The sequence below is a fragment of the Macaca fascicularis genome, chromosome 1 (assembly GCF_037993035.2).
Source record: "Macaca fascicularis isolate 582-1 chromosome 1, T2T-MFA8v1.1".
Classification (NCBI taxonomy): Eukaryota; Metazoa; Chordata; class Mammalia; order Primates; family Cercopithecidae; genus Macaca; species Macaca fascicularis.
Genome location: NC_088375.1, coordinates 77,368,976 through 77,382,374, shown reverse-complemented (window position 1 = coordinate 77,382,374; position 13,399 = coordinate 77,368,976). Strand labels below are relative to the sequence as shown.

Below are 13,399 nucleotides of genomic sequence, written 5' to 3'. Positions count from 1 at the left end.
CAGGCAAGCACAATACAGTCTGTTCTGTAAGCCCAATGTGGTTCCAGTACTCTACTTTTTTAGTTGCTCCAACCAACATTCTGCAAGAAAAGTTAGCCTAAGGAAAAGGAGATAGCATTCTAGAAGTAGACTTCTGTTATCTGTTTAGCATCAACAGATAACAGAAACTTAGAGGTAATTTAGAAATCCTTCTAAATCAGTGATTGAATATAGTAGTATAGTAAGGTAAAATTGTGAAAGACTTTTAAATGAACCAAAAGATTAGCAGGTGTTTTCAGTAGAAAACTATACATTGTTTAGAGCAGGGGTCCTCAACCCCCAGCAGGTACCATCTGTGGGCTGTTACAAAATGGGCTGCACAGCAGGAGGTGAGCAGAAAGTGAGCAAGCATTACCTCCTGAGCTCAGCCTCCTGTCACTAGATTCTCATAGGAGCGCAGACCCTATTGTGAACTGCGCGCGTGAGGGATCTAGGTTGCATTCTCCTTACGAGAATCTAGTGCCTGATGATCTGAGGTAGAACAGTTTTATCCTGAAACTATCCCCCACGCCCCACCATCTTGTGGAATAATTGTCTTCCACGAAACTAGTCCCTGGTGCAAACGTGTTGGGAACAACTGGTTTAGAGAATACCTTTGTGATTATTTGATTCTATGTAATGTCTGCCTTTCATTGTCTGAGCTATTTTACAATTCTGTAGATATAAGTTAACCTGTAGAGAACTGAGAGTAGGGCAAATAATTTTTATCTATACACATGTAAATAAATTCTGTCTAGTGGAGGTTCAATGGACTTCCCCTCCCTACAGTGGAAGAAACCAGTTTTGTACCTATTTAAAAAATTCATTACCCATGGGCTTATATGTTTGTCTGGTCTTAGAGGTCTTCTCTGAATAAACTGTTACTTCTTTTCTGGTTTCCTCATTAGTTAGTGAGGCAAATAAAATCTTTGACACATGTTCTTTTTATATTATAAAGAGTCATAATTTTACTGATTTAAAAAATTTATCCCCACCACCAAACCTAAGGACTAATTTGGACCTGGCTGGATTTTTATAGGCTGTTCACCAAAGAGTGAGGAGTGAATCCAAAGTATTTCATCCAGTTTTCAATCTACGTATCTTAAATATCTTTAATTTTATAAAAAAATTTTTTAATCTATATATTTTAAATGTATTTAAATTTTGCTAATAAAGGCCCAATTGTAACATTTATCATTCTAAATACTAACTGGAGAATCTAGCCTATTATGTTAATTATCAAAATTTCAGGGATTGATCTAGATATGAATAATAGAAGTGCTTGTATTTCTAGTGTGGCCTTTCTAATAAAATTATAGTTGGTTTCCCTTGTGTGCAGATTTTCAGTCAGAGGAGGTGACTATCTTTAGAGCTGAAGCTTATTATTATTATTATTTTTTACCTGAGACAGAGTCTTGCTCTGTCACCTACGTTCGGGTGTAGTAGCACAATCTCTGCTCACTGCAACCTCCACCTCCCAGGTTCAAGCAATTCTCCTGCCTCAGCCTCTGGAGTAGTTGGGATTACAGGCATGCAGAACCACACCTGGCTAATTTTTATATTTTTAGTAGAGACTGGGTTTCACCATGTTGCCAGGCTGGTCTCGAACTCCTGGCCTCAGGTGATCCACCCACCTCGGCCTCCCAAAGTTCTGGGATTACAGAAGTGAGCCACTGCACCCGGCCTCAAGCTTAAATTAAATAGCATATTTATAGTACTATAAGATCTATGATGGTATATTTTAACATAAATTACAAACATCATACATTGCCTTTTAAAGAAATTAAGACAAATCTTCATAGTTGAAAATTTCGCATTCCAACAGTACATTAGTTCATGTAATCTTTAAGCACAAAGTAATTTGACATTCATATTGCTAGAAAATGAAAAGTTGGTAAAATCTCAATTGAGTTGAAGTGAGCTCTAACTTGAGTATTTTAAAGCTATTCACAGAGATCTGCAGAAAAAATTTGAATATTCAACCTTAATATAAATATGTTTTTTGAAAAGGGAGAGGAAAGATTTACAGAAAGAAATAGTAATTTACATATAATAATAGTGCTTTGCATTTATATGCCCCTGATAACCATTCAAGGTCAACTTGTTACCCAATATCAGTGAGCCCCAAAAGGCCAACAGAATTTCAAGCCCATTGGGCTAAGATTAATCATAAGGAGAAGCAATTTTTTCTTCAATGAAACATCTATAGTGTGAAGGGAGGTGAGGAGGACATATTTAAAGAAAGGTTATTTGCATCATGGCAAGGACTTAGCGCAGAATATGTTTTCTTCTCACCTAATGCTACAGAGAAACCCATTTCTAGTGGGTTTAGATAGGAAACTCTATAAGGAGAGTTTCCTACATAAAGCCACAGGATAGAGTTCATCTGAATCGGAGAGGGACTTCACTTACCGGTTCAACATTGTATGGAATTATGCAAGAAAAATCAGGAACAGGCTTACTAATTACAGAGACAGTAGATGTTCTGTTGCAAATGTTGGGGCAGTTGAAGCCAAAGTCCCATATAAGACCGAAACCTTAAACAGTTGCAGAGAGGTTGAGGACTGACCACTTTAGGAGGGATACAATCAGAGCAGCTTGGTTCAATGAGAATTGTAGGTATAAGCAATCTGGATTAGAGAAAGTACTGAGACAACAGAAAAAGGAAATGGGGGGGGGAAATATTTCCCTTGACAATTTGGGTAAGGGGCTCACCAACACTCTAAAGAAGGGGTTTGATTAATTTCCATCAGAACTACATTGTTCTTAAGTCTGCAAGCAATATGTAATTTGCTGTACGTTTTTGTGCCTGGGCTGTTAAAAGTTCATGCTATTTCAGGATGTTTTAGTGTGAATAAAATTTCAAAAAAGTAATAAAGTTAAAGAAATAAAATGTAACTTAAAAATAAAATCTTTTTAGGTTATGTTAAGAAGTATTTGAATCAGGAGAACCTAATCATCTTTTAGTTTCTATCTTCATAGCTCTACTATGGTTCTTTGTAAAAGAGGGTTAGAATAAGGCCGTTTCACTGGATCAGTCAGCTCTTATTTCCACCATGTGGTTTTTCACCTCTGTTATTCTGTCAAGCTTTCCCTTTTGTCTGGAATCACCTTCTCCACTCCAGGATCAGCACTCTCCTATCTCCTGCCCCCAAACACCAGGTTAACTTATCCTCTCAAACAGGTTACATTGAATGTTTGCTAAAAGCTGTCACTATCCCACACCTGTGTACTATCCTGTGCATGACCCTATGATTGCATTCTCGCATTTTACTAAAATTGTATTTCCAACTCTATATTCCCAAGCTGTGAACTCTTTGGGGGCAGAAGCTATGTCTTATCCATTAAGGTATCCTTAGCCCCTTGAACTGTTTTTCCAGCACACAGTCTTCCAACATTGAGTGGAAGATTGAAGGAGTGAACTGTAATTTAGGGCTCATCGAATTCAATTATCTTCGTTTTGCATAATATAAAATAAAGACCCACCTTCCTTTCCTGGCAATGTGCCAGATTGGAGGATGTTCTATAAAACACTTAAAAATAGCATATAAAATATCCTCAACATTATCTCCAATGCACAGAGTAGTTTGCAATGATCAGGTACTACATTAAAATGGAAAATGAAGACCATGTGGTGAAGGGACACAGAGGCCGCTGCTGCTGCCCGGGTTTGCGGAAGATTTCTTAACCTAACGCTGGTTTTGCACATTTAGTTCAGGTCGGTCCAGAATCCAGTGCAAGGCCTTGGGTCAGGGCAAGGAGGGGAGGTGGGCTGTTTAATGGGTGTTTTGTTTTGTGAAAGTGTGAACTAGGAAAAAAAATGCTCACAAAAAGATGATAAGGAAACTATGTTTTTCTGCCTGGGTTCTGGTAGAAAAACATCTCTGAGAATTTATAATATAGATATTCCCTTGCAGGGGTTTAGAGTCAGTTTTGTATGACCTCTTGGTTTTAAAAACCCCAACCTCAGGTGGCCTATTAGCATCCTGGAGTGCCTGGCTGAGGCAATGTAAATTTCCACTGCAGGGGCAGATTTCAACCCTGATGCACAGGCTTGTCACAGAGATACACGGGCTGAATGAACACTAACACACTAATCAAATTTTATCTAACACACAAAGAAACAAATGTCCACAAGGCAGAATTATTAGATAAAGGACATAAAATTAATATACTTCAAGTGTTTAAAGAAAAATGAGCCTTGCTTTAGTTAAATAGAATTCAGCAAATTTCTGGCAAAAATTGAAACTGTATTCCATCCAGGGCCGGTTACATAATTTGCAGGGTCCTGTGCAAAATAAGAATGCAGGTCTCCTTGTGAAAAAATTAGGGAAAAAATGTTATAAAGGTGCTAAAAGAGAAAGCTTTTTCTTTAAAAACATTTTGTTAGTTGTAAAACATAACAGGAATAATAATAATACATGAGTAACAATATAAACTAACAAATCGCAATAATATATTGGTATAATTTTAAATAAATAATAATTTAGTAATATTATATCAATGAATTACATAATTTTCTGGCCAAATTTTCTGCAAATTCATTTATTAGGTCATCAAAATTTACACTTTTACCAATTTAATTTTCAATTAATATAATTGAAAGCAATGTCAGTCCTCTTGGCAAATGCAAAGTTGCAAATAATTCTCGATAATATTCAATTTTGAAAAGGACCTTTCTGTTGATGCAACTGTTTACTAAAACTGCTAGTAGTATTTTGTAGGCTGTGAGAACATTGAGATAAATTTTGGATACATTATTTTGAAATACACATTTTTAGCACATCCAGAACTAATACTTCTTCTTCTTCTTTTTATTCTTTTGAGATGGAGTCTCACCTTGTTTCCAGGCTGGAGTGCAGTGGCACTACCTCGGCTCACTGCAACCTCTGCCCCCCAGGTTGAAGCGATTCTTATTTCTCAGCCTGCGAAGTAGCTGGGATTGCAGGCACCCACCACCACACCCAGCTAATTTTGTATTTTTAGTAGAGATGGTGTTTCACCAAGCTGACCAGGATGGTCTTGAACTCCTGACCTCAGGTGATCATCCCTCCTCGGCCTCCCAAAGTGCTGGAATTACAGGCATAAACCACTGTGCCTGGCCAAGTACTGATGATTCTTGCAAAAAAACTTTTCTAAAAAGATTTAACTGTATTCAAATTGGTTTATCGTAAGTCTGAATTTAATTTAACATGTGAATATATACCACAGCATTTTATTTTATTGTTTTCTCTAACATTTCTCTAAAAATATTGTTTTTTTCCTAATGTTTCCTACAATTTGTGGCAGTCATACAAGAAACCAAAGATGGCTTCATAATTTGTACACAATTCAGAACAACTGTTTATGCATTCCATCACAATATATCCCTTGGCAGAAAAATTAGTCTTATAATTGTCTTCCTTGTTAATAATTGGTTCATCCAGAGCTTCATATGAGAATACTGTTCTTTTTCTTTTGAATGTGATGATCTTTAAACTGTTTCTAAGTCTGTGGATATTTGCTTTGCAATATTGCAGAAGTTTTCAAAACCAGAGAGTCTAAAGTCTTTGCAGAATTTTAAGAACTCTCTGATATGCTTTAGTACAATGTCCATGAGCACAGTTGATTTTGTAATAATGTATTGACAAAGTTTATGGCCTGAGTACAGGCAGTTCCTGTCCCAGTATTCAGACCAGAGAGTTAATTTTGGTACAGATGCTATAAGGACAGGCTTTGGAGGTAGAAGGGCGAGCCATGATCTTGGTGCTGCCCCCATGCAGAGCACGTAATCCCTCCCTGAGCCATGGCAGCTGCTGCCACTGTTGATGTTTCTGCCCATTGCTCAGGATTCCAGAAGACCCAAGCCTGCACACAACCTGTTCACACCTATCATGTCTGCTCTGCTCATGCTTCATTGTCTCATTGGACTTCACGGACCAAGCACAAGTTCAAAGGTAAAATTATGAATTTCAAGTCAGTGACAACTAAGCATTAAGCTATGACCCTTCTGTTGAGCAAACCCTGTGAACTGCGTAGGTTCTCACCTTCAGCAGAGAGCTGCACTGATTATACAGTTTTATTTTGTTCTCTCAACTGCTTTAAAAGCAGATACTGCAAATTTATTCTCCCCTGGGAACTCCTGGAAAATTAATGTATAGAATAATTAATTTACTGGCCTGAATTCAAACAAGGTAGTAATAAAGGTTAAGTGTAGAACTTAGACTATCTGAACTTCAGCTTGAGGTTGTTTTAGATGTTTAGGCTATTTTTCCATAGTCATGTCAAAAAATGCACAGATTTTCCTTATCTAAAATGTTTGGTGTTTGCCAAAGTTCCCCTCAGTTTAATGCAGATTCTCTCCATGAGAGGTAGGAAAACTTAGACATGTCTAGGACTTCAACTTAACTCTAAGCATAGCCTTGAAAAATCCCTCTTAATATGCAATACATTTGATGAAACTCAAAAAAATTTATTATTCTCCATGATGAACTGCTTTCTACAGAAAGTCCATAGTATTTTAAAACTCTTTCTATAATAAATGTGTGTATCTGTGTGGTTATGGGTGTGCATATACCACCCTGTGAGTACATAATCTCTTACCCACACTAGATAACATTTTTTGATATGTTAGTGGTAAAGAATGTATATTTCATATGGTCTTTATATGCATATGGAAAGATCCAGTATGTGGGCTGATAAATGTTTACAACGTATTCATAAAGTTGGTCTACAACCAGTTTCTATGAAGAATTGTGTAATCCTTACATTGGATCACTCCCCAATCTTTGCTATTTCCATCATTGCCTGAAACTAACTGAATCTGGGGTTAAGACAAGAAACGCATTTATAGGGGAAATTTCGGATTTTTATTCTTCATGATGATTTGAAAGAAAGGTATATTGGGAATGGCCTTTGAAAAGCTGGATGATTGAAATGATACTCTAACAGCGTTATTGGAGGCTTTGCAAATAGCTAAGTAAAGCCAGTTGGAAAGAAGGGTAAACTAAACTCATTCTTTCCAATGTCTCGTCTATCAGGAAAGAAAACATAAGGGTTACGTCTTCACTTTTAATATGATATGATAAACACAGAAAGGGAATGGCATTCATTTTGTTTAATATTCCATGAAGGTATGTGAGCAGGGTAATATTTTATCGTCTGAGAATATAACAAATGTCTATGTCATTTCCCAGTAATGAAACATGTCAAGAAATTATCACTGCTTGGGAAAATGAAGTTTAAAGAGCATGCTTTTGCTAATAAATCATAGAATGTAATATGATATGGTGTGACTATGTTAAACAAATAATTATATCTATGAATGCAATCTGGGCCAGAAGGGAAACATACATGCTTTTGCTTTAGTTTGTACCCCACCCACACTCACACAAGCACACACACACTCACACACAATTCACACATACACACCATGTCATGCTTAAAGATCAGGGATGTACTGCTTGATGGCCTAGAGAAACTAGACTAGTGGGAAACACTTATTAATATTTGGTTACCTTTGCCCTATCACCCCTTGTCTAAGTCCCCATATATATGCCATATTCCCATGTTAAATTTAGAAGATATTTGTGTACCAAGCCTGCTTACTCATCCTTAGGCCAGAGTAGAATTTGGTGAAATTGACTATGCAACTGAATTGAATATCCAACCTCCCAGTCATTTTCTATTCCCCAAACACCATAACACCAAATGTTCCATTTAGAATCTTCAGGCTTGATATTTCCATGCTCATTTCAAAATTTGCAATTTCCCTGCTTTGCTCCCTGCCCATCAGATCTGAGGGGAGGTAATCCATACAGTGATCTTTATACGATAAGCACACAACAAATGTCTACAAGGGAAATATACTAAAATGCCTTTCTGAAGTGTAGACCAATTATTTCTTTCTACTCTCTTTACCCATTGGACTGACACTGGAGCAGATACTCAAAGAGGTGTCTGAATAGAGTTAGTTATTCTTGTTGTGAAGGTAAACTTCTGAGGTACCAAATCATTCTGGTTGTTTTTTGTCCTTCGAGGCTGGGTCTACCTGCTTTAAGTTCTGAGTGAGCTGTGTAGATGTGTGTCTATGGGCTGGGGGTGAGGTTGGAGGAACGGGAGACTGTATTCGGCAGGCCTGACAGCATTTTCTAAATGTTATTACTGTTGGCAAAGTCTTATCTTAGATGAGGTGGTAAATTAGTAAACTGCCATGGAGAGGTATGATTTTGTAAAATTAGATGGGGTATAAAGAAACACAATTAATTCCAGACCCTCCAGCAAGAGTGATGAAGTAACTGGAGTCTTTGTTCTTTTCAGACTATCAGATACACCATCTTTTCTTCTGAGTAATAGCAGGCACTCTCAGGCTGTCAGATGATATGCCAGGTATGCACTTGCAATGTCGACAAGGCCACCCCAGGGTTACATGTTGGTGTCTTTAGGGAGAAGAAGAGTGAATCACCATCCAGCCGTCTGTTTTCTCCTGTTAACCCTAAACCCCATGTTACATCTTTTCACATTTTTAAAATGATCGCAGAGTGGTTATAAGCTTTTTTTTTTTTTTCTTTTTAGCTTACACTCTAAATTAACTAATGAGATCTATGTTGAAAGAATCAGAAAACCCCATCCCTATGAAAACGGAACTTAGGCCCATGCAGTATCTCATATTTTAAGGGAAGATGCTGGAAAGACTTTAGATAGATGAAGACTGAGAAAAACTTTCTTTACTATTTGTGCATAGCCTTATGCTGAGATGAGAGAAAAAATAAACATAAAAGAACAGGGTGCAGAGTTGTGCAAACTGGTGGTCACACACACGAGCCCAACACTATGTGGGGACTTCCTAGGAGCTATTCTATGGACGGTGTGAGGCTTGCCTTTCTTCTGCTGTTGGATCTCAGTTTTCTTTGCATCTTCTGAGAAAGCAAGTTCCCAGGTGTTTCAACAATGGGTCTCTGAAATGCTGTACTCTAAAGGCAGGACTCACTTCATGTAGGTATCATACACACAGGTTTTCATTTTTAACCTAAACGATTTAAAAGTATCTGCTCATGCCTAAAATTATTTGCTTATGTCTATAATCCCAGCACTTTGGGAGGTTGAGGTGGGAGGATCTCTTGAGCCCAGGAGTTCAAGGTCTGCCAGGGCAATATAGGGAGACCCCGTCTCTACAAAAAATTACAAAATTAGCCGAGTATGGTGGCGCATGTCTGCTACTCACTCAGTAGGCAGAGGTCGGAGGGTTGCTTGAGCCTGGGAGTTTGAGGCTGCAGTGAGCCGCGATGGGGCCACTGCACTCTAGCCTGGCTAATAGAACAAAATCCGGTCTGATAAACACACAACTCCTGTCCCCCAGAACAAAAACAGATTTAGAAAGGGTGGGTTTGGGAGATTAAATATAGGTCTCACACACTGCTAAAGTCTCTTTTCAGTGGTTTTCTGGAAAGTGTCCCTAGTGACACTTGTTAAGCAAAATAATCAGAAAAATGTGAGAAAACAGACTTACATAATCATCACTGATGAATTAGTTTGTCTTTAGGCAGAACCTTTCTGCTGAGAGGAAAGATTTAAAACTGTGCTCATCTGATTCAGAACATATGTGGGATGCACCAGTATGACACTTCAACAAATGGCCTCTTCACACATGTCACCAACACTCATTTCACAACTGTTTATTGATTATCTATAATATGCAAGTTATAGTCTGAGCACTAGGGATACAGCAGCGGGCTCTTTTCATGGAAGATACATGAAATAAGTAAGTAAATAGTAGAGGCAGCTATTTTCATTTGAATTGGGAGGGAAAGCCTTTCTGAGCAGAAGACTTTGAATGAATTTCTAAAAGGAGTCAGTCAAGCAACGACATGGAAAAATGGCATTCCAGGCAGGGGAACAGCCCACTTAAAGTGTGGTGAGTTTGGAGAGCCAAATGAACAGTAGTTGGGAAAAGCAAGTCAGCAACAGACAGTAGACTGACATGAGGTTGGGTGGTAAGTCATGGACTAGATCATACCACGCCTTGTAGGCTCTGGTTAGAATTTTTGATATAATTTCATTACAGTGGGAAGCCCTTGGAGGATTATAATCCAAGAGATTACATGATTTTATGTTTTAAATATATCATTCTTACTGTGAATAATATTCTGTGAATAAGAGATTATATGGGCAAGAGAGGCAGCAGGGAGACCAGCTGAGTATTGAAATGATACAGGGTATAAATTATAACAATAATGATAGCAAACACTTAAACATGCTTATAGTATGTCAAGTAATATTCCAAGGACTTTCAATATGGCAACACACTGAGTCCTCGTAACGACTCTACCATGATTTCATTTGACAGATGAGGTAACTGAGGCAGAGGAAGCTTGAATGGCTTGCCCAGAGTAGGTAAGTAGCAGAACAGGAATTCAAATTCAGACAGTTTGTGCTTGCAGCTGGCCCTCAATTATGGTAGCAGCCGTGGAGATAGAGAGACACGGATAGAGTATTAGTACTCTAGTGCTGCTGTGACAAATTACCACAAACTTAGTGGCCTATATCTTATGACTTTATTATCTTAGAATTCTGTAGGTCAGAAGTTTTACTGTGATAAAATCAAAACCTCAGCAGTCTCATGTTCCTTCTTGAGACTCTAAGGGAGAATTCATTTCTTTGCATTTTCTAGCTTCTAGAGGTCAACCTTATTCCTTGACCTGTATTGTTCCATGTCCCTGCATCACATAGCCTTTTCTCCTCTCTTCCTCCATTGCTACCTTTATCACCCTTTTCTGTCTCTCTCCCTGGTGTAACTCTGATTTTCCTGCCTCCCTCTTATGAGAAACCTTATGGATTACGTTGGTCCTACCCAGAGAATCCAGGATAATCTCCCCATCTCAAGATTCTTAACCACAACCGCAAGGTCCCTTTGCCATGCAATATTCACAGGTTCTGGTGATTAGAACACAGACATCTTTTTTTTCTGGGGCAGAGGAGGGGGGTCATTGTTTAGCCTACCATGCACAGGTTCAACATGTCTTTTAAAGGTGGTATACACAAAACTTTGCTGATCCATTGGATGTTGGGATTGAGAGAAGGATTTATGAACCAAGGATGACTTCTGGATTTTTTTTTTTGGCTCAGACAACTGGCTGGATGATGCTACCACATATCAGGATGGACAAAATACTGGGGGAGAATCAGCTTTGTAGGGATAAAACAGAGTTTAGTTTTGTCCATGATGAGTTCGGATTGCCAAGCTGAGATCTCTGGTAGTTGGTTACGAGAGAGCCATTGTATATAGAAATTTGAGTATAGTAGAAGGAACAAAGCTAGAGAAAGGAATTTAGGATTTGACATTTTTATGTTACTTAAAAACCACAGAATGAGTTGGGATGATCAGGGGAGAGTATTGCTAGAGAAGAGGAGAGACCTAGAGACTGGTCCCTTTGACACTGATCCCTAAAAAGCATTTAGAGGTTAAATAGAGTATGGAGTCAGCAAAGGAGACTGGAAAAAAGGTCAAGAAGGTGAAAGGGAAACCAGGAAAGTGTGGTGATAGATAATCCAAGAGGAGAGCGGGTGGAGACTAAGTGTCACCAAAATCCATTCTCTCCTTCTTCCACAGAATTAGACTAGCAGCTGGGAATGTGGCCACCCATGGAAAAGCTGTATTTCCAAACTCCATTGTACCAAGATGTGACTACGTGACTAAATCTTCACAAATGACATATGCCATTTCCAGGCCATATCCTTACCATGTTGCACATGTACTCTCCAATGCTCTTCCCCCAACTTTCGTCCTGTAGCCAGGAACAACTTACTATGGAATGGTAGAGAAATAAGAAGGATGCAGAGCAGAGCAAACCTCATGTCTGGTCTGTTTTGTGGGAGAGAAATGAACATAACTATTCTTTAAGGGAAGGTATTGTTAAGGCTCTTTTGTCGTTAAGCCATTGTATTGTTTGCCTAGCTATATTTTAGTTAATTCCGATATTGTGTCAAATTAAATTAAATTTGGCCCAAAGATGTGTCTTTACTTTGAGTTCCTGTGTAACAAACTGCAACCTAACTTAGTATGTAAATAAATAAGCTGCAAACTAACCTAACAGTATATTATAGTAAATAGTTGAATCCCAGCCAATCGCAGTAGCTGAGTTTCAGTCAATCACAGACTGCCAACTGATCAGACCATGTTCACATGAGGCAATGCCCACCTGTAGCCAATCAAGCTGGTTCTGTATGCCACTTTCTCTTTCTGTTTGTAAATACTATCTGCCCATATTGCTGGGTGGATATTTCTGAACCTTTCCTGTTTCAGGGTGAAGCCTGATTCATGAATTCTTCTTTGTGCAAATAAACTCTGCTAAATTTAATTTGTTTAAAGTGTTTCTTTCTAACAGTTGATGCTAGAACTGGGGCTTTTCCTAACTAAGTCTCTCTATATATATGCCATCTGCATAGTGGTGAGGCAGCAGGTGGCTTCAACATGCTAGAATGTGTATGACCTTTATAATGCTATAACAAAACATTTGGTAAACTGTGGCCTGCAACAAATTATATACCCTGCACTCACTGAGACTATAGGGTAAAGAGAAACAACTAGATATAGCTAGATTACTGTATTTTTTGAGCTCCTTGCTGCTTTAGAAAAATGTTTCAAAACAGATACAAACTCAGAAAAATAGTCTCCAGAAATTTAGACCCTCTTATGTTTGGAAAAGTTAAGTCCTATACCTTAAACAAAAAAGAAGATAGTTGTTACATATAACCTTGAAGAAGAATTAAAAAACAAAACAACAACAACAACAACAAACCATTAAGATCCTCAGGGAGAAACAGTCTCGGTAGGCAAAGAACAGACCAAGGGTGTTGCCTTCCAAACCAGTCCTCTTAGTTCAGATGACCTAAAAGTAACTGCCGTTAAAGTAAGAAAGAAAGCTGCCATTAAAGTAAATAATGAAATGAAGCAAGAATTGGAGCTATGCCCACAAAAGAACTTTAGTTTGGTTGCTAACACATGGGACTAACTATGAGCAAAATTATCTTAATTCTATGAATTTTTTGAGGGAATTATATTTTCAAAGAAAAAATTGCTTAAGCTTTAACCAATATACAGGACATCAAAATTGTATAAGCAGAAAGTATGATATGAAAGTTGTACAGTTGCTAACAGAACATGATTCCCACTACCTACTTTAGATATGGTCTTGAAGGATAATGAAGCAACAAAAACCTAGCAATGTCACTGGGGATGAAGGACAATGATTAAGAGTTCCTTCTAGGGAGCAGAACTAGTGTCAACTAAGGAACTTCCTCAGCTACCAGAGCAGGGAATTTTCAAAGACCTGTCCAATCAGAATTCCATCATTCCTATGGACCAGTGACTGATGTATTTCCCATTATTCTCTTTTAATTATTT

General features: G+C 38.1%; 2 long non-coding RNA genes across 2 annotated transcripts in view; both read left to right on the top strand.

The window, feature by feature from the left end:
- LOC123574674 (uncharacterized) overlaps positions 1-13,399 on the top strand; it is a 119,973-nt gene that overhangs the window by 28,092 nt on the left and 78,482 nt on the right. The window lies entirely within an intron of this gene.
- Positions 4,957-12,218, top strand: LOC135968575 (uncharacterized). Its single transcript, XR_010583469.2, has 3 exons — positions 4,957-5,954; positions 8,317-8,385; positions 11,606-12,218. It is a non-coding gene; the product is annotated as an uncharacterized lncRNA (long non-coding RNA).